The 19,721-nt window shown below is 47.1% G+C and overlaps 1 pseudogene; it reads left to right on the top strand.

The window, feature by feature from the left end:
- The first annotated feature begins 4,014 nt into the window (after positions 1 to 4,014).
- LOC119298668 lies at positions 4,015 to 5,236 on the top strand (annotated as a pseudogene).
- Positions 5,237 to 19,721: the final 14,485 nt, after the last annotated feature.

Here is a 19,721-nt window from a genome sequence, read left to right as displayed (position 1 = left end):
GCAATTTCTTGCTTGAATCCCAACGAATTTATGCAGAAAAGAAGGCGGTGATCATTCAAGAAAACCTAGCTGATATCTCGTTTCATCAAGAACCCGATCGACGAGTTCCGTGAGGAGGAACGGACAGGTCAAGAAACCGACGGAATGATGAAGAAACCTAACACGGAATTGTTGAGCGAGGTATCGCTTCTAGCAGTAAGAAGGAACGAACCCATTTGGGATCAAGAACTGGTTGCTAGCAGAAATCAAAAGAAAAGCAAAGGGCATGACAATCAATCGATTCAGCCGAAGAACCGGCACCCGATCAAGAGAGAGGAATTGGAGCGGACATCACGTACCTGATGAGCTCTCGATTCGGCCAAGCGGGAGCTCCGGATTCCCCCTTGGGGCGCGTGATTCTGCTAGCTTCTTCCTCCCCCCGCCTGCACCTTGCGCCCAGCAGCTATCCGTTTCTGCGCGGCTGGATTGAAAAATTGAACTGCGACAGGGAGCCCTTGGGCCCACCGCATGACAGACAGTTGGTTATATAACCCACGGGCCTCGGGTCCTTCCGGGCCCATCCAAACAACGCGTCCCGGCCCAGCCCAATCCAGCGATCTGCTTCTTCTTCTTCTTCCCCCCACCCCATCCCACCCCACCCCGAGGTCGGCGGCGCGGCGGCCGCAGTCACGACCGGCGTCCAGTCAGTGCCGCTGAAGGCAGCGGCGAGAAGCGGCCTCGCCTCCACGCTCCACCCGGAGGACGGTGCCGGAGGGATGGCCACGGCCGAAGCAGCCCCCATGGCCACCCCCACCACGACCAGGTGGGCCCAGGGAATGGCCGCTGACGGAGCTGTGGCCGCGGTGCGCCAGAGGCTGCTCACGCGCGCAGAAACCCCCCTCTCCGTTGGGCGGACTGTGGTTCAGGTAAAACGCCGAGGAATGAAACGGTATGACTCTCCACTCCAAAACAACCGCACACACAGTGCTGAAATAGTGATTTCTTTTTCAAGTTGAAATGGTCATTTCTTAACTCGTCTGTACCGTTTGCATCCATTGGTTCGTCGTCTGTACCGTTTGCATCAGACTGATTCTGTTGAAGATTTGCATACTTGAATTCTCTGCTTTGATGGATCAGCTTGCTGCATATGAGCCTAATCCTGACATGATGCATTACACCACTAGTTTCATCCATGGTTTAAAGCCTGCTGTTCGTGTTATTATGGCTGTTCAGCGGCCTCCAGACCTCGACACGGCGTACTGTATTGCATCTGTGCAGGAGGTGGTCGGAGAGGGAGACACCGAGATCAATTCTTCCGGATACAGTACAAGACCCAGCTCGTCTGCACCCAGTCGCACATGCCGATCCAAGTTACACTGATGATACTCGTGACACTGTTCATGACAATCCTTCGAAGCCAGCTCAACCTGAAGATAAATTGGCTACTCTGAAGGCGTATCGTCGAGCCAAAGGTTTATGCTACATTTGTGGCGAGCGATGGAGCATAGATCACAAGTGTAATACAACAGTTCAGTTGCATTTGGTCCATGAGATGCTGGAGTTTTGTGATCTTACTTCGCTAGATTCTGATGATAGCGATGATGATCTCATGGTATTATCCACTGAAGCACAGACAGATTCTTCTGAACCAAGTGCTATTAAACTCACTTGTCAACTGCAAGGGCATTGGATGGTATTTCTTCTTGATTCTGGTAGTTCCCATTCCTTCTTGAGCACAAGAGTGGCTGTGTCGGTGGATGGGCATTAGCCATTACGGAACACACAAAAAGTCAGGATTGGCGGGGGAGGACATCTGGAATGTACGCAACATATACCTCACTGTTCTTGGTCAGCAGCTGGACACAAATTCTAATCAGATTTCAAAATCCTTCCGTTGAAGCACTATGATGGCATTATTGGTATGGACTGGCTGGCGGCAAGAGGCACTATGCAGATTAACTGGGAACAGAAGTGGCTTACTTTCGATCATTCGGGTCAGAGAATTTTGCTTCATGGACATCCACCTGCTGAGTTTGAGTTAACCGTGGTGGAGTTGCAGTACTACAAGGCCAAGATTCAGTGGCAGTGCCTATAGAAATTCAGTCTATGCTTGATGAGTTTTGTGAAGTTTTCTCTGCACCAACTCAACTACCACCGCGAAGAACTTGTGATCACAAAGTTCCTTTGATCACTGGAGCTCAACCAGTCAATGTCAGGCCCTATGTTACTCTCCTGAGCTGAAAACGGAAATTGAGAAACAAATTGATGAGATGCTTCGCTCTGGAGTGATTAAGCCCAGCACCAGTCCTTTCGCTTCGCCTATCATCATGGTGCGCAAGAAGGAGGGTTCCTGGCGCCTCTGTGTCGACTACATGCAGTTGAATTTGCTCACTATGAAGACAAAGTATCCCTTGCCTGTTATTGACGAACTGCTTGATGAACTTGTGGGTGCCTCTTGGTTTACCAAGCTGGACCTGCGCGTAGGGTATCATCAAATTCGATTAGCTCCTGGTGAGGAATTCAAATCGGCTTTCCATACCCACAATGGCCACTTTGAGTTTTCCGTCCTAGCATTTGGTCTCACGGGTGGGCCTGCTACTTTCCAATCTGCGACGAATGTTGACCTGTCACCTGTTAGTCGTCACTGTGCAGTGGTGTTCTTTGACGATATTTTGGTTTTCAGTAAAACCTTTGAGGATCATGTGCAGCATCTCCGTCAAGTACTTCAGATCTTGCAGGACAAACAGTGGAAAGTGAAAGCATCTAAATGCTCTTTTGCGCAGCGATCTGTGGCCTATCTAGGGTATGTGGTCTGAAGAATTCTACTCCGCCCTTCTCGGTCGTGCGGGGGCCCCCGTCTGGCACTTCGACCTGCCGGCGCTATACGAGGGGGGGGGGGGGCACTGTGGACGGCCCCAAACTGGTTGCCCCCTTCGAGATGGTCGAGATCAAGGCGGCTGTCGCCAGCCTCGACAGAACCAGCGCCCCAGGGCCCGATGGCCTTGGTCCGGGCTTCTACCAGGCCGCCTGGGAGCTGGTCTCCGGCGATGTGATGCGGTTGATGGAGGGGTTCTATGAGGGCTCCGTGAACCTCTCCTGTATCAACCGCGCGCATATTGTGCTGCTCCCCAAGGCCGAAGGGGTGCTGACTCCGGGTGGCTTTCGACCCATCTCATTACAGAACTGCGACATCAAGATTCCGTGCAAGGTCCTGACCACGCGCCTTCAACAACAGATCTCAGATGTGGTGGACGTGGACCAATCCGGGTTCATTAAGGGGCGAAGTATCTCCGAAAACTTTGTGTACGCAACGGAGATTGTCCAATGCTGCGAGACCCGCCGGGCTCCATCATTGGTCTTGAAGCTTGACTTTGCCAAAGCCTTCGACTCCATCAATTGGGAGAGCCTTCGCCGGATTATGGAGGTGCGTGGCTTTCTGTCCCTCTGGTGTGACTGGATGGACTCCATCTTCCAGTCGTCCATGTCCGCGGTGGTTCTCAATGGCGTGCCCGGGCGATGGATCAAGTGCAAGAAGGGATTGCGGCAGGGGGACCCCCTCTCCCCCTACCTCTTCCTCCTCGTCGCGGACATGCTACAACAGATGATCAAGAGGGACGGTGGGATGCGTCACCCTCTGTTCGCCGATGTGCCCCCGCTTGTCCTCCAGTACGCTGATGATACCATCATCATCATGCATGCGGAGCTGAGCGCGGTTCGGCGTCTCAAGAGCATCCTTGATGACTTCGCGGCTGTGACGGGGCTCGTCATCAACTTCCACAAAAGCACCGTCGCGCCCGTCCATGTCCCCGAAGATGATCTTCGCGACATGATCCGAGAGTTGGGATGCTGCATTGAGTTGGGATGCTGCATTGAGGGCTCTCCAACCGCAAGCTCACCATGGACGACTTCCTCCCGTTCATTGCCAAAGCTGAGCGCTACCTCTCCGGCTGGCGCGCTCATCTTCTGTCCTTTGGGGGGCGCCTAGTGCTGCTCAATACCGTACTGGACGCTCTCCCCACGTATGCCATGTCTGCGATGGAGGTCCCGCCCTCCGTCCTGCGAGCGATCGACGCCCTGCGCCGCTCCTTCCTCTGGACCGCAACGGACAAAGCCTCTGGGGCCCAGTGTCTCGTCGCCTGGGACCGCGTCGTCCGTCCCAAGGAGGAGGGGGGGCTGGGGGTTCGCGCCCTTCTGATCCAGAACCGGTGCCTTCTGCTGAAGCTCCTTCACCGCCTTCACTCGCGCCAGGATGCGCCGTGGGCTCGCTGGGTCTGGGGTGAGCTGGGAAGATCGCTGCTAACCTCCGTAGCGGCGGTGACGCTCCCCGGACCGCACTGGGCCTCCCTGGCCAAGCTTATGCCTGTGTACCGGGCGGTCACCGCGGTCACCCTCGGCGACGGGCGCACTACGGCATTCTGGCTGGACTCCTGGTTGCCCGGTGGCGCCCTTTCTGTCCAGATGAGCTCCCTCTTCTCTCACACCACCGCGCCGGCGACCTCGGTTGCTCACGTCCTTCAGCATGGCCTTGCTGGGGTCCTCGTCCCCCGCCTGAACCATGTGGGAGCCAGGGAGTGCGCGGTGCTCCTACCAATCATCCAGGCGCTGGCCCTCACCTCGGAGCCGGATGCTCGGACCCTTCGCCCAGGCTGTGACAAGGGTTCTGCGCTATCCTCCGCTGGCCTCTACCAACTCTGCCACTTTGGTGGGGTGCTTGCGCCGTACGCAGATTTTGTCTGGAAGAACTACGCCCCAAGTCGCGTCCGCTTCTTCGCCTGGCTCCTGGTCCAAGCCCGGATCCAGACAAGGGACGTCCTCCTCCGGAAGCACATTGTGGAGGCGGCGGGGGCTGGCTGCCCCATCTGCTCGGCGCCCCTGGAGTCGGCATACCATCTCATCCTCGACTGCCCTTTTGCTAGGCGCTTTTGGTCTGTGGTGGGAGTCGCCCCCACGGTCTCATCCGTTGAGCTGTTGCACACTTTGTCCCCACCTGCCTCGGTACCGATGCGGACGGGCTCGACCTTCCTCCTTCTCTGCTGCTGGCAACTTTGGAAGCATCGCAATGCGGTGGTCTTCCAGGGGTTGCCCCGTCACTCCCTCGGCTGCTGCAACTGTGTAGGGAGGACGCCGTGCTTTGGCGGGTGCGTCTGCCTGTTGCTATAAAGCAGGCAGCTGACGCGTGGCTGGGCTGTCTAGCCAGCCCTTGAGATGCCTGAGGCTTGTTGCCTTGCCTCCTCCCCCTCTTTCTCTCCCCCCATGAAACGTTCTTGTACATGCTGTGACCTGGGCGTTTTGGCCCCATATATGGAAATTCAGGTGGGGAAATCTCCCCCCCGTGAAAATTCAAAAAAAAAAACCGACCCACAGAAAGTTTCAGATGTTCAAACTTGGCCTGTTCCTACCACAGTCAAAGATTTGTGAGGATTTCTGGGATTATCTGGTTACTACCGCAAATTTGTGCGTCAATATGGGGTCATTAGTCAGCCACTTACTCATTTGCTCCGGAAGCAAGTACCGTTTGTCTGGACATCTGAAACCCAAAAGGATTTTGATACACTGAAACAAGCACTTGTCAGCGCCCCTGTGTTAGCTCTTCCTGATTTCATTCTTCAGTTTGTGATTGAGACAGATGCAAGTGACTTAGGTGTGGGTGCAGTACTCATGCAGAAAGGGCTTCCGTTGGCTTATCTCAGAAAAGGCCTTGGGCCACGTACCAGAGGACTATCCACTTACGAAAAAGAGTACATGGCAATATTATTAGCAATTGAGCAGTGGCGTGCATACTTGCAACATGCTGAATTCTTGATCCTTACTGATCATTGCAGTTTGGCATATTTGGGTGATCAGCGTTTGCACACTCCTTGGCAGCAAAAAGTGTTCACTAAGTTACTTGGATTGCAATTTCAGGTTAAGTATAAGAAGGGAATTCATAACAGAGCCGCGGATGCCTTATCTCAGCGACCTGCCCCTGATAGTTGTTTGCTCACTGTCACTCAGGATCGCCCTACATGGATGTTGGATATTGTGGAGGCCTATACAGCCGATCCAGTTGCTCAAGAATTGCTCGCTTGGCTCTCTCTGTTCTGGCTGAAGATCACTATTCTTTGCGTGATGGCTTGATTCGCTACAAGGATCGTATCTGGATTCCCAAATAACATTCCTATGCGTACCAAAATCTTGGAAGCTCTTCATGACTCACCCCTCGGAGGCCACTCTGGTATTCCAGTTACATTGCGAAGAATTAAGCAGAATTTCTATTGGAAAGGGATACGGGCTTCAGTGCATCAGTATGTGCAAGAGTGCACTGTCTGTCAGCGTGCTAACTGCTAAGCCTGACAGAGCTAAATATCCTGGCCTACTGGCACCTCTGCCTGTTCCTTCACAGTATTGGCAAATGCTCACTATGGATTTTGTCGAAGGTTTGCCTCGTTCTGGCCGTTTCAATTGTGTCATGGTGGGAGTTGACAAACTATCTCGTTATGCCCATTTTATTGTTTTTTCCCATCCATTCACTGTCTCTGTGGCAGCCACAACTTTCATGGATAATGTGCATAAGCTACATGGGATGCCAGAGTCCATTGTGTCTGATCGAGATCGCGTGTTCACCAGCCACTTCTCTCACTGGAGTTAAGCTTCGTATGAGTTCTTCGCAGCACCCCCAAACAGATGAACTTCTGAACGTGTGAATCAATGTTTGGAAGGTTACTTGCGGTGTTTTACGCATGCTTGTCCTGTCAAATAGGCCCAATGGCTATCACTGGCAGAATTTTGGTATAATACCAGTTTGCATTCTGCTCTGGATGGTAAATCTCCGTTCGAGGTTCTGTATGGACATACGGTACGGCACTTTGGCATTACTACAGCCGATGCATGTTCTGTGCCTGAAGTGGATGAATGGCTTAAAGAGAGAGCACTGACATTACGTTTGTTGCAGCAGCACTTGGAACCCATCAAGCTTCATATGAAGAACCAGGCTGATAAAAAAAAAGATCTGATCGTGTCTTTCAGGTTGGTGACCACGTGTTCCTGAAACTCCAGCCATATATACAATCTTCAGTGGCTCCGCGAGCGCATCATAAACTGTTGTTCAAGTATTATGGCTCAAGTTCTAGAGCGCATTGGCGATGTTGCCTACCGTCTCCTACTGCCTCCAGGTTTGCGCATCCATCCTGTAATCCATGTTTCCCAGTTGAAGAAAGCTTTGGGAGAACAGTATAAGGTGGAAGCCGAGCTACCTCCTGCTAGTGCTGCTCTTGCTGTTCCTGTGAAAGTATTGCAGCACCGTTTCCGACAGGAAGGCCACTCTGCTATACCGCAAGGGCTGATACAGTGGTCAGGCCAATCTGAAGCTTTGGCGACCTGGGAGGATCTTGACGAACTAAAGTAACGGTTTCCGCGAGCAACAGCTTGGGGACAAGCTGTACTTCAAGGGAGTGAGAATTTTAGCAGCCGGTCCACCAAGTCCACTACAAGAGACTACACAAGACAAGTCAGCGACGACTACGTCAACCCTTCGAGCTCCGTCGCTGATAGTGGACCAAGCAAGAGGATTCGGCACCCGTCCACTCGCTACGCAGGCAAGGAGTGGGCCACAGGCTCTGTTAAACAGGGAAGGAAATTGTCATTAGAGACTTGGCTAGTTGGCACGGCAGGAGTCGTCTGCTTGTATCTCTTCCTCCTCTCTCAATTCTTATCCATTGTAATTCGAATTCGAGATCCAGGAGAGGAACCATGACCACCAAATAGAGATATACTAGTGTACTGCTAACATAACAATATTTCTGAATCTATCAAGAACTGGATAGTGGGAGCTAGATATATACCTGCCAATCAACAGCATGCTTGAAGCGATTAGAAGATATTAGAAGAAAGATGATGGTTAGGATTTAACAACAAACATCAAAGTGTGTGAGATGGAATTTGCCCAAATATTTTCAACAAAATTAGACTTGGGTCACAGTATGGTACTAACTGTCATGCGGTGGGGAACGGGAAAGATGGATATAAGGTTAGGTTAAATACTTTGGACATGGCTACGTTGTCAATCTCATACTCCTTCCATTCCTAAATATAAGTCCTTTTTAGAGATTTCAATATGAACTACATACGGAGCAAAATGATCTACACTCTAAAATATGTCTATATACATCTGTATGTAGTTCATGTTGAAATCTCTAAAAAAGACTTATATTTAGGAACGGAGAGAGTACAATAGACTTGCAGTTGTAGATACTCACAACTTTCTGGGCTGCCGTGTCCTCATGCATCGTCCTGCATATTTTACAGTGGTCAAAGTGTGCACATACATTGAGGAACGCTACACTACAGAGGGCTTGAAAAAAAATCATGGTCATTTGATTCATTGCTTGGAGCCAATCGAGGGCATGCCTAGTTGCATGGCCTATCTCTGCTAGACCATGGACACTTCCACCTATGTGTGATGTCATGCCTGGTAAGCCTAGTGGGGAGGGAGGAGGGAACCACATGAAAAACCAAAAATCTCAAAAGCTTCAAAGATATCAAAGGACTAACACAAAGATAAGATGCAGTGCTAGCACAATAAGAAGACTTTTGAGAGAGAGATGGCAGCAGCAACAACGACTATGGCGGAACCATCAGCTCATGTTGCACATGACAAAGCTATGGTACACAACCTTCTATATGAATCTCTTTATTTGTCGAAACTTTTGAATTTTTCATGCTCATTGATTGTTACAAAGTTGTAGCATTTGATTCCTCGCCAGAAGTTGAAGATGGCAGTAGCAAGTGCCAAAATGTTTCAACTTGGTCCTACTTCTACCAACTTCAGTACCGAGGATCGTGTGGTGTGGGAAAGCTAGTGCAAGAGAATGTGGTCTGGGGTCAAGCAAAAAGATTAAGAAGAAGCCTCTGCCCCTGCTGTTGCTAAAAGATCAAGGAGTAGAAGAACAAGACGAATAAGCAACTGCAACTGCAAGCGACTCGAGGCCGTCTCGGCGAGATGCGATGGGCAGCGAACAGCACGTGGCAGCGTCAGCGTGGAACTCGGCGGGATCCCAATCGGTCTCGGAGGCTCGGGCGACGTGTACGTGGAAGGTCCTCGTCCGCGATGGATTGTTCGTGGCGGCTACGGAACGTGAGCAGAGTTCTCGGCGAGCGCAGACCCAAGTGCGGGGCTGCGGCCAGTGCAGCCGGGCAGGCCGCAAAGCGCGGTGGATCGAGCAGGCCAGCAGGCCGGTCCATGTGGTGCTGTGCTTGTGTGCATAAGGCCCAGCCGCATGCTGGGTGGAGGCGCTGATGTGCACAGGGAGCCATGGGACAGACTGCGGGCTGGAAAGCTGCGAGCCGGACATGCAGTGTACGAGATTTGTTAGAGAAAAAAAGGTCTTGAAAGTCCCGAGAGGAGCAGACACGCACAAGGATCCAAGGCTTTTGGCATGAAATATATGCACAAGTTTGTTACGTGCATGGTCGAGGTCAAAGATGAGGTCTAAGGGCTTGTGCGGCTTCGACAAGACTATGGCGCAGGGTTGATTCAAGGCAGTGTACACATGAGAGAGCTTGAAGTCGACAGGGCGCAGAGTAGCGTGGCCAGCTACATAGAGTCATGTTGAAGGTGAAGCTGGAGTCTGATGGAGGACTACACTCTGTGCTGATGTAGAGGCTACGGCATAAATGCATGGAGAGTCGAAGCCTATTTCAGTGGGATAGCGAGAGACACGTGGATCGGACTGGGGCCCAATGGTATGATGGAGGCGTGATACTCGGCATCGGTCGGTGATGATCGATGGTTCTTTGCAGTAGGGGTTTGAGTGGTGTGGGTCTGCAGCCCTAGAGACTCGACCAGGACAGCAGAGGCTCGACGCGGTGATGGCGGCGAGGCGTGGCGTCGACGCATGTGGTAAGCACGGGACATAGTGACAGACCAAGGCACTGGTGGTCATACATGTGATCAGACAAAGTGTGCAAGGGTGCTGAAGCAGTGTTGACGAGTACCGGATTCAAGTTGGTGACTGGGTCTATCAGTGCCGGTTGATGGACAGGAGTTGACCATGGAGAATCTAAGAAAGTGGCGGAAAGTCTGAAATTGTCAAAAGCTGAGAGATTACATGGCCGTATATTCTGTAGTGTTCAGTGCACATGGCAAAGTGCGGATGACAAGTACAGAAGGAGGCAGACTGCTATAGCTATGGGACATGTCAAAGACTGACGGGAAAAAGGATGAGACAACTGTGAATTTGACTAAAGGTGACATAGAGCGACCGTGAAATTCCTTCAAGTTTTCAGACAGACGGTCAAGAAAGAGCGGTGCTGTTGAGTTCAGGTAACTCTTGTATGTGACATCCTATATGTGAGTTGTTCATTTTCACGCAGATAAATTATCGGTGTGTGATGGCGTTGAGCGGATACTCCGGAAGTTGGGAGCACAACGTAGAGTAATGAGGAACTTAATCTTGCTCGAGTGTTGACTGTGAAGAAGACAAGAAGGGACTACAGTTGCAGGTGGAGTCACGTGAAGTCTGGGAGTAGCAGCGGTGCTCTTGGCGTATCTCAAGTCCAATATACATGGAGGTTCGACGCATGGATAAATTTAAGGTGGTGAAGAATATTCGCCAAGGTGGAGTTTGTTAAAATTGTGTCGAATATTATTGTAAAGATAGATTACAGTTGGACTTGGTTTATGACTGTGTGTAGACAGGGTAGGAGTCGTGTTCAAATAGGACACTTTTATCCTAGGCCTCATATATAGTGGGGGTAGACACACGATGTAACCTATGCCAACATAATAGCACGGGCACGCGAGGGAGCCGGCGGCGTGTGCCGGCGCCCGGGCGGCCGGGGTGCGGTATTGTGACGGTGTCATGGGGAGGAGCGCCCGTAGTCATGCCCCGGGGATGTAGCCATGATGGTGAACCTCATTAACAAATCTCGGTGTCGTGCTCGTGTGATTGCTTGGTCCTCGGATGATCAACGATATGCCTCGGATTTATTCTAACAGCCAGACTTGCATGCCTGCCAGTACTTCAATTTGAAGTGTTAATTCCAGACTACCAAGGGCTGCTTGTATGACTTGAATTTCAATGCTAGACTTGATATGGCTGCTTGATATACCTACTGATGACATAGCTGTGTCGATGCTTTCTGAGGGCTGTCGATTCCTGTGAAATACCGTATGCCATTACCAATTATGGCTGGAGACATAGCTGTACCATGCTGGTTCATCTTGATTTCCATGCCGCAGACATACTGTTCAATTTCAGTTCTAAAAACCCACGTATCAGTTGAATTATGAAAGCGCACATTTCACTTCAATTCTAGAAGGGAGAAGTAACACACAACTGGACAGTATGTACAAGTTGACTGCTCTAGTATGTTCCATTATGATTTTTTACTAAGAAATATCTCATGGCCTCCAGTCATGTCTCGAAATCCAGGCTCACCATCACTTTCATATAAGTAGCCGGCTCGTTGCTTTCTAAAAACAACACATCGCGCACACTACACAATCTTTCCGACCTTCGTGGAATCGGTGCCGACTCCACTATAGGTTCTTGACTGACTCCCGACCGAGAAACTCTTTCTTAGGGAAATCCCGTTCCGAGCAACAAATACATTGTTCTCTTTCCGGTTGTAGAAGTTGTATCCCAAGGTTTCCCTTGGATATCCCATGAATGTGCATATGCCCGAGCTGGGTGTAAGCTTGTACGACATTAGTTGCTTGACAAAGGCTTCACAACCCCAAATCCTTAGAGAAGACAATCTGGGATTCTTCCTAGTCCATATCTCATATGGTGTCTTATCTGAATGTGATGGTATTCTATTAAGTGTGAAGCTGCAGTTTCTAGAGCATATCCCGAAAATGAGAAGGCCAAATCCGACTGCTCATCATCGACCGAACCATGTTGAGCAAGGTCCGATTCCTCCGTTCCGACACGCTGTTTCTCTACGGCGTACCCAGAGGTGTAGGTTGTGGAATAATTCCTTCGCTCTTCGGATGATCATCAAACTCTTGGCTCATACATGTGCCTTATCGATCTGATCGTATAAGCTTTATAGTCTTGCCGAGCTGATTTTCAACCTCGTACTAAAGCCCTTTGAACTTTTCAAAAGTTTTCAACTTGTGCCTCATCAAGTAGGTATATCCATATCTTCTCAAGTTATCGGTAAAAGTTAGGAAGTAGTGATAGCCACCTCTTGCCGATGTGCTCATTGAACCACACGCGTCGCTGTGTACCGGTTCCAGTAGCTCAGACGCCCTCTCGCAACTCTATGCAAAAAGGGACTTAGTCATCTTGCCCAGCAGATATGATTTGCATGTCTTGAACGACTTGAAGTCAGACGAATTTGGGAGTCCATCATCATGGAGCTTCTTCATGTGTTTCAGACTAATGTGTCCAAGCCGGAAATGCCAGAAGTAGTTCGGATTTATCGCATTAGGCTTATACCTCTTGACATTTATGTTATAGACCGATTCTGTTTCCAGATTCAAAATAAAGGGCCCGTTCACAATGATGCATAGCCATGGAACATTCCTTTCAAAAATATCGAACAACCATTGTCCTTTAACCAAATTCATATCCATGTCTCATTAAGCATGATGCATAAATAATGTTACGACTAAGTGCTGGAATATAATAGCAATTAGCTAATTCTAAAATGAATTTGGAAGGAAGTTGAAGTGCCAACCTCCAACACACACTAGTGCATAACCGGGTTTTAGCACCGGTTCGTAAGGGCCTTTAGTGCCGGTTAAGAAGCACTAAAGGGTGGGAACTAAAGGTCCCCCCTTTAGTACCAGTTCAGCACGAGCCGCCACTAAAGGGCCACCAGATGGCACGAGCCAGGGCCGGGGGCGGGGAGACCTTTAGTACCGGTTTATAACACCAACCGGTACTAAAGGTTGGGGGTTTTGGTTTTATTTTTTATTTTTCCTTTAATTTTGTGTGTTCCATTTAATTTAGAGATTGTTTTTACATTATAACGAGTTGTCAAATCACTAGGTGATAGTACCGCGGATTATTTTGAAGTGGATATGGATCGTCCTAATAAGTGATCAAGTAATATGGATATGGCATATTACTTGATCACTTAGCTAGGATCCAGCATATCCAGTTGAAACTAATCTGCGGTTTTTTTCATAAATGATATAATAACTCATCATCATCATCATCATCATCATCATCATCATCATCATCATCATCATCATATTAATATAAAAACTAGCATAGCATCAGCAAGAAGCCATGTTCATGAAGCTAAGCATGGCAATAGCAAGTTCATAGCATGCATGGATCACTAACAACAACCATGGCAAAATTGAATAACATGTAAACAATCTGCCAGGAACATTTTATATCAAAATTAGAGCAAGATTAAGACATGCTAGAGCACTCTATAAATGCAAATAGAGGCATGGATGGATAGAGCATAACCATATGTCCAAAACATCCTTACTGAACATACTCAAAAGAGGCATGGATCTCACTGTAGCAACATGAATACATGGCATGAAAATAACAGCAGAACAAAGACTTAGTAAAATCTTGTATCATATCATCACGAACAACACTAGCTAGCTAATAATCATCATAGTCGTCATTACGACCAATATAAGTGATCAAGTAAAGATCGATATCATTGAGTTCAACATGCATGGTCATGAGATTATAAAGTGTTCATAAGACCACAAAAGCAAATCACTTTGAGATTAGGTTCAGAACGAAGAACACGGACATGAGAGGACAAGTACTAAGAGCATGAACTAGCTAATCACTCGTGTTGCTCTCTCTCTCTCTCAGGTAAAATAGCATAGAACATGTGTAGCTCTCCTGGTTCATCATATTGAAGCATGCAGATGAACTTGTCTCCTAATCGTGGGCTGCGCTTCTCATTGCTGCCCCCTAGTACTTCTCTGCGATCCTTCACAATTTTTCTCCAGTCTTTCACTATTAAGCATTCCTCGGTTTTAGAAATCCTAAATGCACTCATGTGCAATGTAGGATGTCTTGGCCATAAGCTAACCATTGACATGCGACCTTTAGTACCGATCCACTGAGACACAACTATCATCGAGAGTCCCTGTTGAAGAACATCGTATAGTATAACATACTTAGCAATGAATTTAGCTTGAAAAATAATGTATACAAAAGATGCACAGAGGACAAATAGTAAAAATCTTACCATCTTGCCTAAATAGATGTGACGTAGTTCAATACGAACACTATTGGTCGCACGTTTTGAGTACTAAGATTTTTAAATTCAGGAAAATAATTTCTCTTGACAGCATCAAGATCTTCAAGCCATGAAAAATAATGACTTATATCCTCGTAGTTTAGTTCAGCCCCGGGACAATGGACGACCATGTCTACCAAGCGTCAGACATGTTTGCTTGAATGGAAATAAGCTGTCAATAGAAATTAGTTGTCAACTATTTTTAAATAAACAATATCAAAGACATAAATATGGTTGAGAAACTCACATAATGGTAGAACTGGAGGCGTTTGCACATCGACCCAAATGTCTCTATTACCTTCAATATCATCTTCCGGACGAATATCAAAGGTGATAACCATATGAGGCTCAAATGCATAAGCCTTGCATAGTGCTTGCCAAGTTTTGCATTCAAAATAGGTGTAGGTGTCTGCATTGTTTAATTTGACATCAAAGGTATAACCATGCTCGGTCTTCAAGTAAACTCTCTTTACCTTCATAATTTTGTTAGGACTGAAACCTATCTTATCCAAGTCAAAAATTCTTGCGTGGCAGGGGATACGCTAGCAGAATAGTGAAAAATTAAAATTATAAGTTGAAGCAAATGAAGCATAAGTCATACTTAATTACGAAAAAAGACTTATCGTTGTGACTTATTGTATCCACTTCGAAGGTCTCATCCAGCTTGATACTGAAGCGCCTATCATCAACTAGGAAATTTCTGTCGCACATGTCACGCTCGTCTTTGCAGTATTCGCACATAACAAAATCGTTTTCGTCGTCAGACGACATTTCCTATGTTCATAGTTGAAACATTACTTGATAAACACTTACTAGTTCTATTAATTCAACTAATTCAACTAGCTAGTTCTATTAATTCAACTAATTCAACTAAGCACTTACTAAAAATAAACTAGTTCTATTAATTTTCTTACTAAAAATAATCATATAGCTAAATTTTAATTAGATGATCAAATCTCATATACCTAAATTTAATATATCTAATTCATCTAATGTTAATATATCTAATTCATCTATAACTAAAAGTATAAAAAACTAACTCATCTAACATTAATATCTAGCTAATTCTCTAATTCATCTAACATATGACAATCTAAGATATATTTATACCTAATTCGTCTAACATTTGACATTAATATCTAACATTTCTATATATAATCATCTAACAATTGACATTAATCTAACATTTATATAAACTAAAACTATAAAAAATTGAAAACAGAAAAAATCATTAAGAAAAATATGTCTCTGTTTGTGTGCGTGTGCGTGTGTGAGGCCGGCAGCCGGCAGGGCCGGGGTGCTGTCGATCTTACTGTGGGGCAACGGCCGGCGATGCGAGGCGACAGGGGGCGACGATGTACGGCCGGGGACGGGGGCCCGGGGGGGGGGGCGCTGGCGCGCGCGACCGAAGTACGACGGGGAAGGCGCGCGCGGCGACGAGGGCGGGATGGGGGCGTTGTCGTCGACGGGGACGGGGACGGGGATGGGTGCGCGCGACGGGGACAGGCCGGCGCGAAGAAGAAGAAGAAACTAACTGAATTTTTCGTAAGTGTTGTATATATAGGAGAGATCTTTAGTACCGGTTGGAGCCACCAACCGGTACTTAAGGTCAAATTTGGCAGGCCGAGCGGCGGGAAGCGAACCCTCTTTAGTACCGGGTGATGGCTCCACCCGGTACTAAAGACCCGCCCTTTAGTACCCGTTGGAGCCACAAACCGGTACTAAAGAGGGTGCGCTCCCATCCCGCGGTGCACAAAGTTTAGTCCCACCTCGCCGAGCGATGGGCAGCCGCACTGATTTATAAACCCAGCTGCGGCTACTCCTTCGAGCTCCTCTCTAAAGCAGGCTTCTGGGCCTAACTTTACCGCGCTGCCCTGTTAGCCTGCTGGACCTTATGGGCCTGCATAACCACGCCCAAGGCCGAGTAGGCCCACTGGGCAGCACGCAAATATTTTTTATATAGTTTTTTCTTTTCTACTTTATTTATTTTCTTTTATTTATTTTTGAGTAGGTTTTTTGCTGTATTTGTAGTTTCTTTGTGAATATTTTGCTTTAGGTACAAAAAATTTGAATAGTTTAAATTTGAATTATTTGAAATTTGTGTGAATCACTAGTTTGTGAATAACTTAACTTTAAAAATAGATTTTTTCAGTGATTCTTTTTTCTTATGTTTAATATTAGTGTGTTTTATCATTATATTCAAATTGGTAATACGTCTCGAGTTGTAATAAGTTACTAAAATTTTGAAGTGCCGGTGTAACAGATGAGATTTCGTCCGAAACCCTGATACTTCGAAAGAGATTGTCCAGTTTGTACACGAAGTGCATCCAGTTTTTGCCATAACCCTCTCTACTTTTTTGCACATGCTATGTGGGGGTGAAATGATGATACTATGCCAAGTTTCAACCTTTTCAGAGTTTATTTTGTAGTGCTTTTCAATTTCACGGTTATTTAGCTCTCTCAACAAATCAGTAAATAAATGAAAAATAGCAAATTATGTCAGAAAGGGTTGAAAGTTGATAACGTGGCTTTGAATGGTGCATATTGAACGCAAAAAAGTCCAGAGTTGTAATAAGTTACTAAAATTTTGAAGTGCCGGTGTAACAGATGAGATTTCGTCCGAAACCCTGATACTTCGAAAGAGATTGTCCAGTTTGTACACGAAGTGCATCGAGTTTTTGCCGTAACCCTCTCTACTTTTTTGCACATGCTATGTGGGTGAAATGATGATACCATGCCAAGTTTCAACCTTTTCAGAGTTCATTTTGTAATGCTTTTCAATTTCACAGTCATTTAGCTCTCTAAACAAATTAGTAAATGAATGAAAAATAGCAAATTATGTCAGAAATGGTTGAAAGTTGATGACGTGGTTTTGAATGGTGCATACTGAACTCAAAAAAAGTCCGGAGTTGTAATAAGTTATTAAAATTTTGAAGTGCCGGTGTAACAGATGAGTGTTCGTCCGAAACCTTGATACTTCGAAGGAGATTGTCCAGTTTGTACACGAAGTGCATCCAGTTTTTTGCCGTAACCCTCTCTACTTTTTTGCACATGCTATGTGGGTGAGATGACGATACCATGCCAAGTTTCAACCTTTTCAGAGTTCATTTTGTAGTGCTTTTCAATTTCATGGTCATTTAGCTCCCTAAACAAATCAGTAAATGAATAAAAATAGCAAATTATGTCAGAAAGGGTTGAAAGTTGATGATGTGGCTTTAATGGTGCATAGTAAACGCAAAAAAGTCCGAACTTGTAATAAGTTATTAAAAATAAAAGAGAGGCGCAATGCTCACCTGCACGTTGCTTAGCTTTAGGCCTTGAGAAACTACACATAGCTCCATGTAGTCTACACCATTTCAAGGCCTGAAGCTAAGCAACGCGTAGGTGAGCATTGCGCCTCTCCTTCATCGTCTTTGCACTTGGGGCTTATAAACTGCTACGAGTGCCTCTTGCTTGGCGAGGTGCGACTAAAAAATAGCTGCAGAAAGAATCAACTAAAAAACTCTAGTATCAGTTCATGCCACGAACCGGTACTAAAGGTGCTCGTGGGGCCCCAGCCTTAGAACCGGTACTAAATGAAATGCCTTTGTAACAGATGAGTTTTCATCTGAAACCTTGATACTTCGAATTGTGTAAACATGTAAAAATATACATAAAAAATACATTGATTAGTACCGCCTTTCAGCCAAAACGCGCTACTGCTATGTGTAAACATGTAAAAATATACCCCCTCTGTAAAGAAATATAAGAACATTTAGATTACTAAAATAGTGATCTAAAGGCTCTTATATTTATTTACGGAGAAATACATAAAAAATACATTGATCATCAATGATCTTTTTGTGTACAATCTGAATTTTCAATATGAGCCTTCTCACCGGGTTAGAAACCGGAGAAGACTCATATTGTGGCCACAAATTCTACACATAGAGTTCAATGAAGACCAAGTGGTTGTGATAGTTTGAGAAGTAACATATTTAAGGTGGTAAAAACCCTATTAGCGGAGCGAGGTGAGACTAAAAAACCGCTGTAGAAAGGATCAACTAAAAACCTCTAGTACCGGTTTGTGGCATGAACCGTTACTAATGGTGCTGGTGGCGCCCCAGCCTGACCACGGCGTGCCACATCCTCTTTAGTACCGGTTCGTGGAACGAACCGGTACTAAAGGTTCACCACGAACTGGTACTAATGAGCTCCGCCCGTCTAGCCGTTGGAACCGGCACTAATGCTCACATTAGTGCCGGTTCAGTTACAAACCGGGACTAATGTGCTTCACATTAGGCCCTTTTTCTACTAGTGGCAACAACTCTTGCTTTGTAGTCGACTCGGATATCGACCTCCCTTCACCCGGTTGGCCTAGCTAGTTCTTACCATCGCATCCATCGATATGCATGTATGAACAACCGATTTGGTAGCAAATACCCAAGAGCTATTAGGTATGTCAGCAAGGTAAATATCTATAACATATATACAACAAGTGTACCTTTGGTGGAAGTCAAACTTCCACCACCCTTCTTGTCCTTCTCGGCAAGAAATTTGCTGTAATTCCTTGTCCATTGACTGGGTTCCATGTAATCAAAGCAAATGTTCTTCGAGTCCGGTCTTGAATTAAGCTCAGTGACGGAGGTCGGAACTCCTAGTAGAACGATGGAATCACACACTGATTATCATTGATGCCCACAAAGGGGATAATATACAAGTACAGAGAGGTTAACGACCGAGCTACATACAAGGACATGCACAACATGCTAGCGGGAGTGGAACATGTACCGTGCGTGATGTACGTGGGACTCGGTCTGTAACGCCCCGAGACCGATGTGCCAGGTGTCCTCTAATTATTCGCTGATGTTGCCTTGTCATTGCTTGCGTGTCATGCATTGCATATCATGTCATCATGTGCTTTTCATTTGCATACATGTTTGTCTCATGCATCCGAGCATTTTCCCCGTTGTTCGTTTTGCATTCCGGCGCTCCTATCTCCTCCGGTGGTCATTTCTACCTTTCTTTCGTGTGTGGGGATTAAACATTTCTGGATTGGACCGAGACTTGCCAAGCGGCCTTGGTTTACTACCGGTAGACCGCCTGTCAAGTTTCGTACCATTTGGACTTTGTTTGATGCTCCAACGATTAACCGAGGAACCGGAAAGGCCTCGTGTGTATTGCAGCCCAACACCCCTCCAAAGTGGCCGAAAACCCACCTAAACTTCCTCCATCATCTCGGTCGTACGATCACGATCGCGTGGCCGAAAACTGCACCTCATTTGGACTCTCCTAGATCCCTCTACCTATATATATGTGGTCTCCTCCGAAATTTCCGCACAGACAAAACCCTAAATCCACTCCCTTCGGGCCGCCGGACACTTCTTCCACCGGCCAGACATGTCCGCCGCCCCAGCCACCTCACTCCGGCTAATGGGAGCGCGACACGTCAGCGCCGCCGCCTCCCGCACCCACTCAGCCGCCGCCACGTGTCCGCCCGGCCTCCCCACCTCGCCGCACCACCCGCCAGGCCCGCCGGGCCCGGATCGGGCCTC

The sequence above is a fragment of the Triticum dicoccoides genome, chromosome 5A, assembly GCF_002162155.2.
Source record: "Triticum dicoccoides isolate Atlit2015 ecotype Zavitan chromosome 5A, WEW_v2.0, whole genome shotgun sequence".
In the NCBI taxonomy this organism is placed as follows: Eukaryota; Viridiplantae; Streptophyta; class Magnoliopsida; order Poales; family Poaceae; genus Triticum; species Triticum dicoccoides.
The sequence above is the reverse complement of the archived record's forward strand: the minus strand, read 5'-3'. Positions and strand labels throughout refer to the sequence as shown.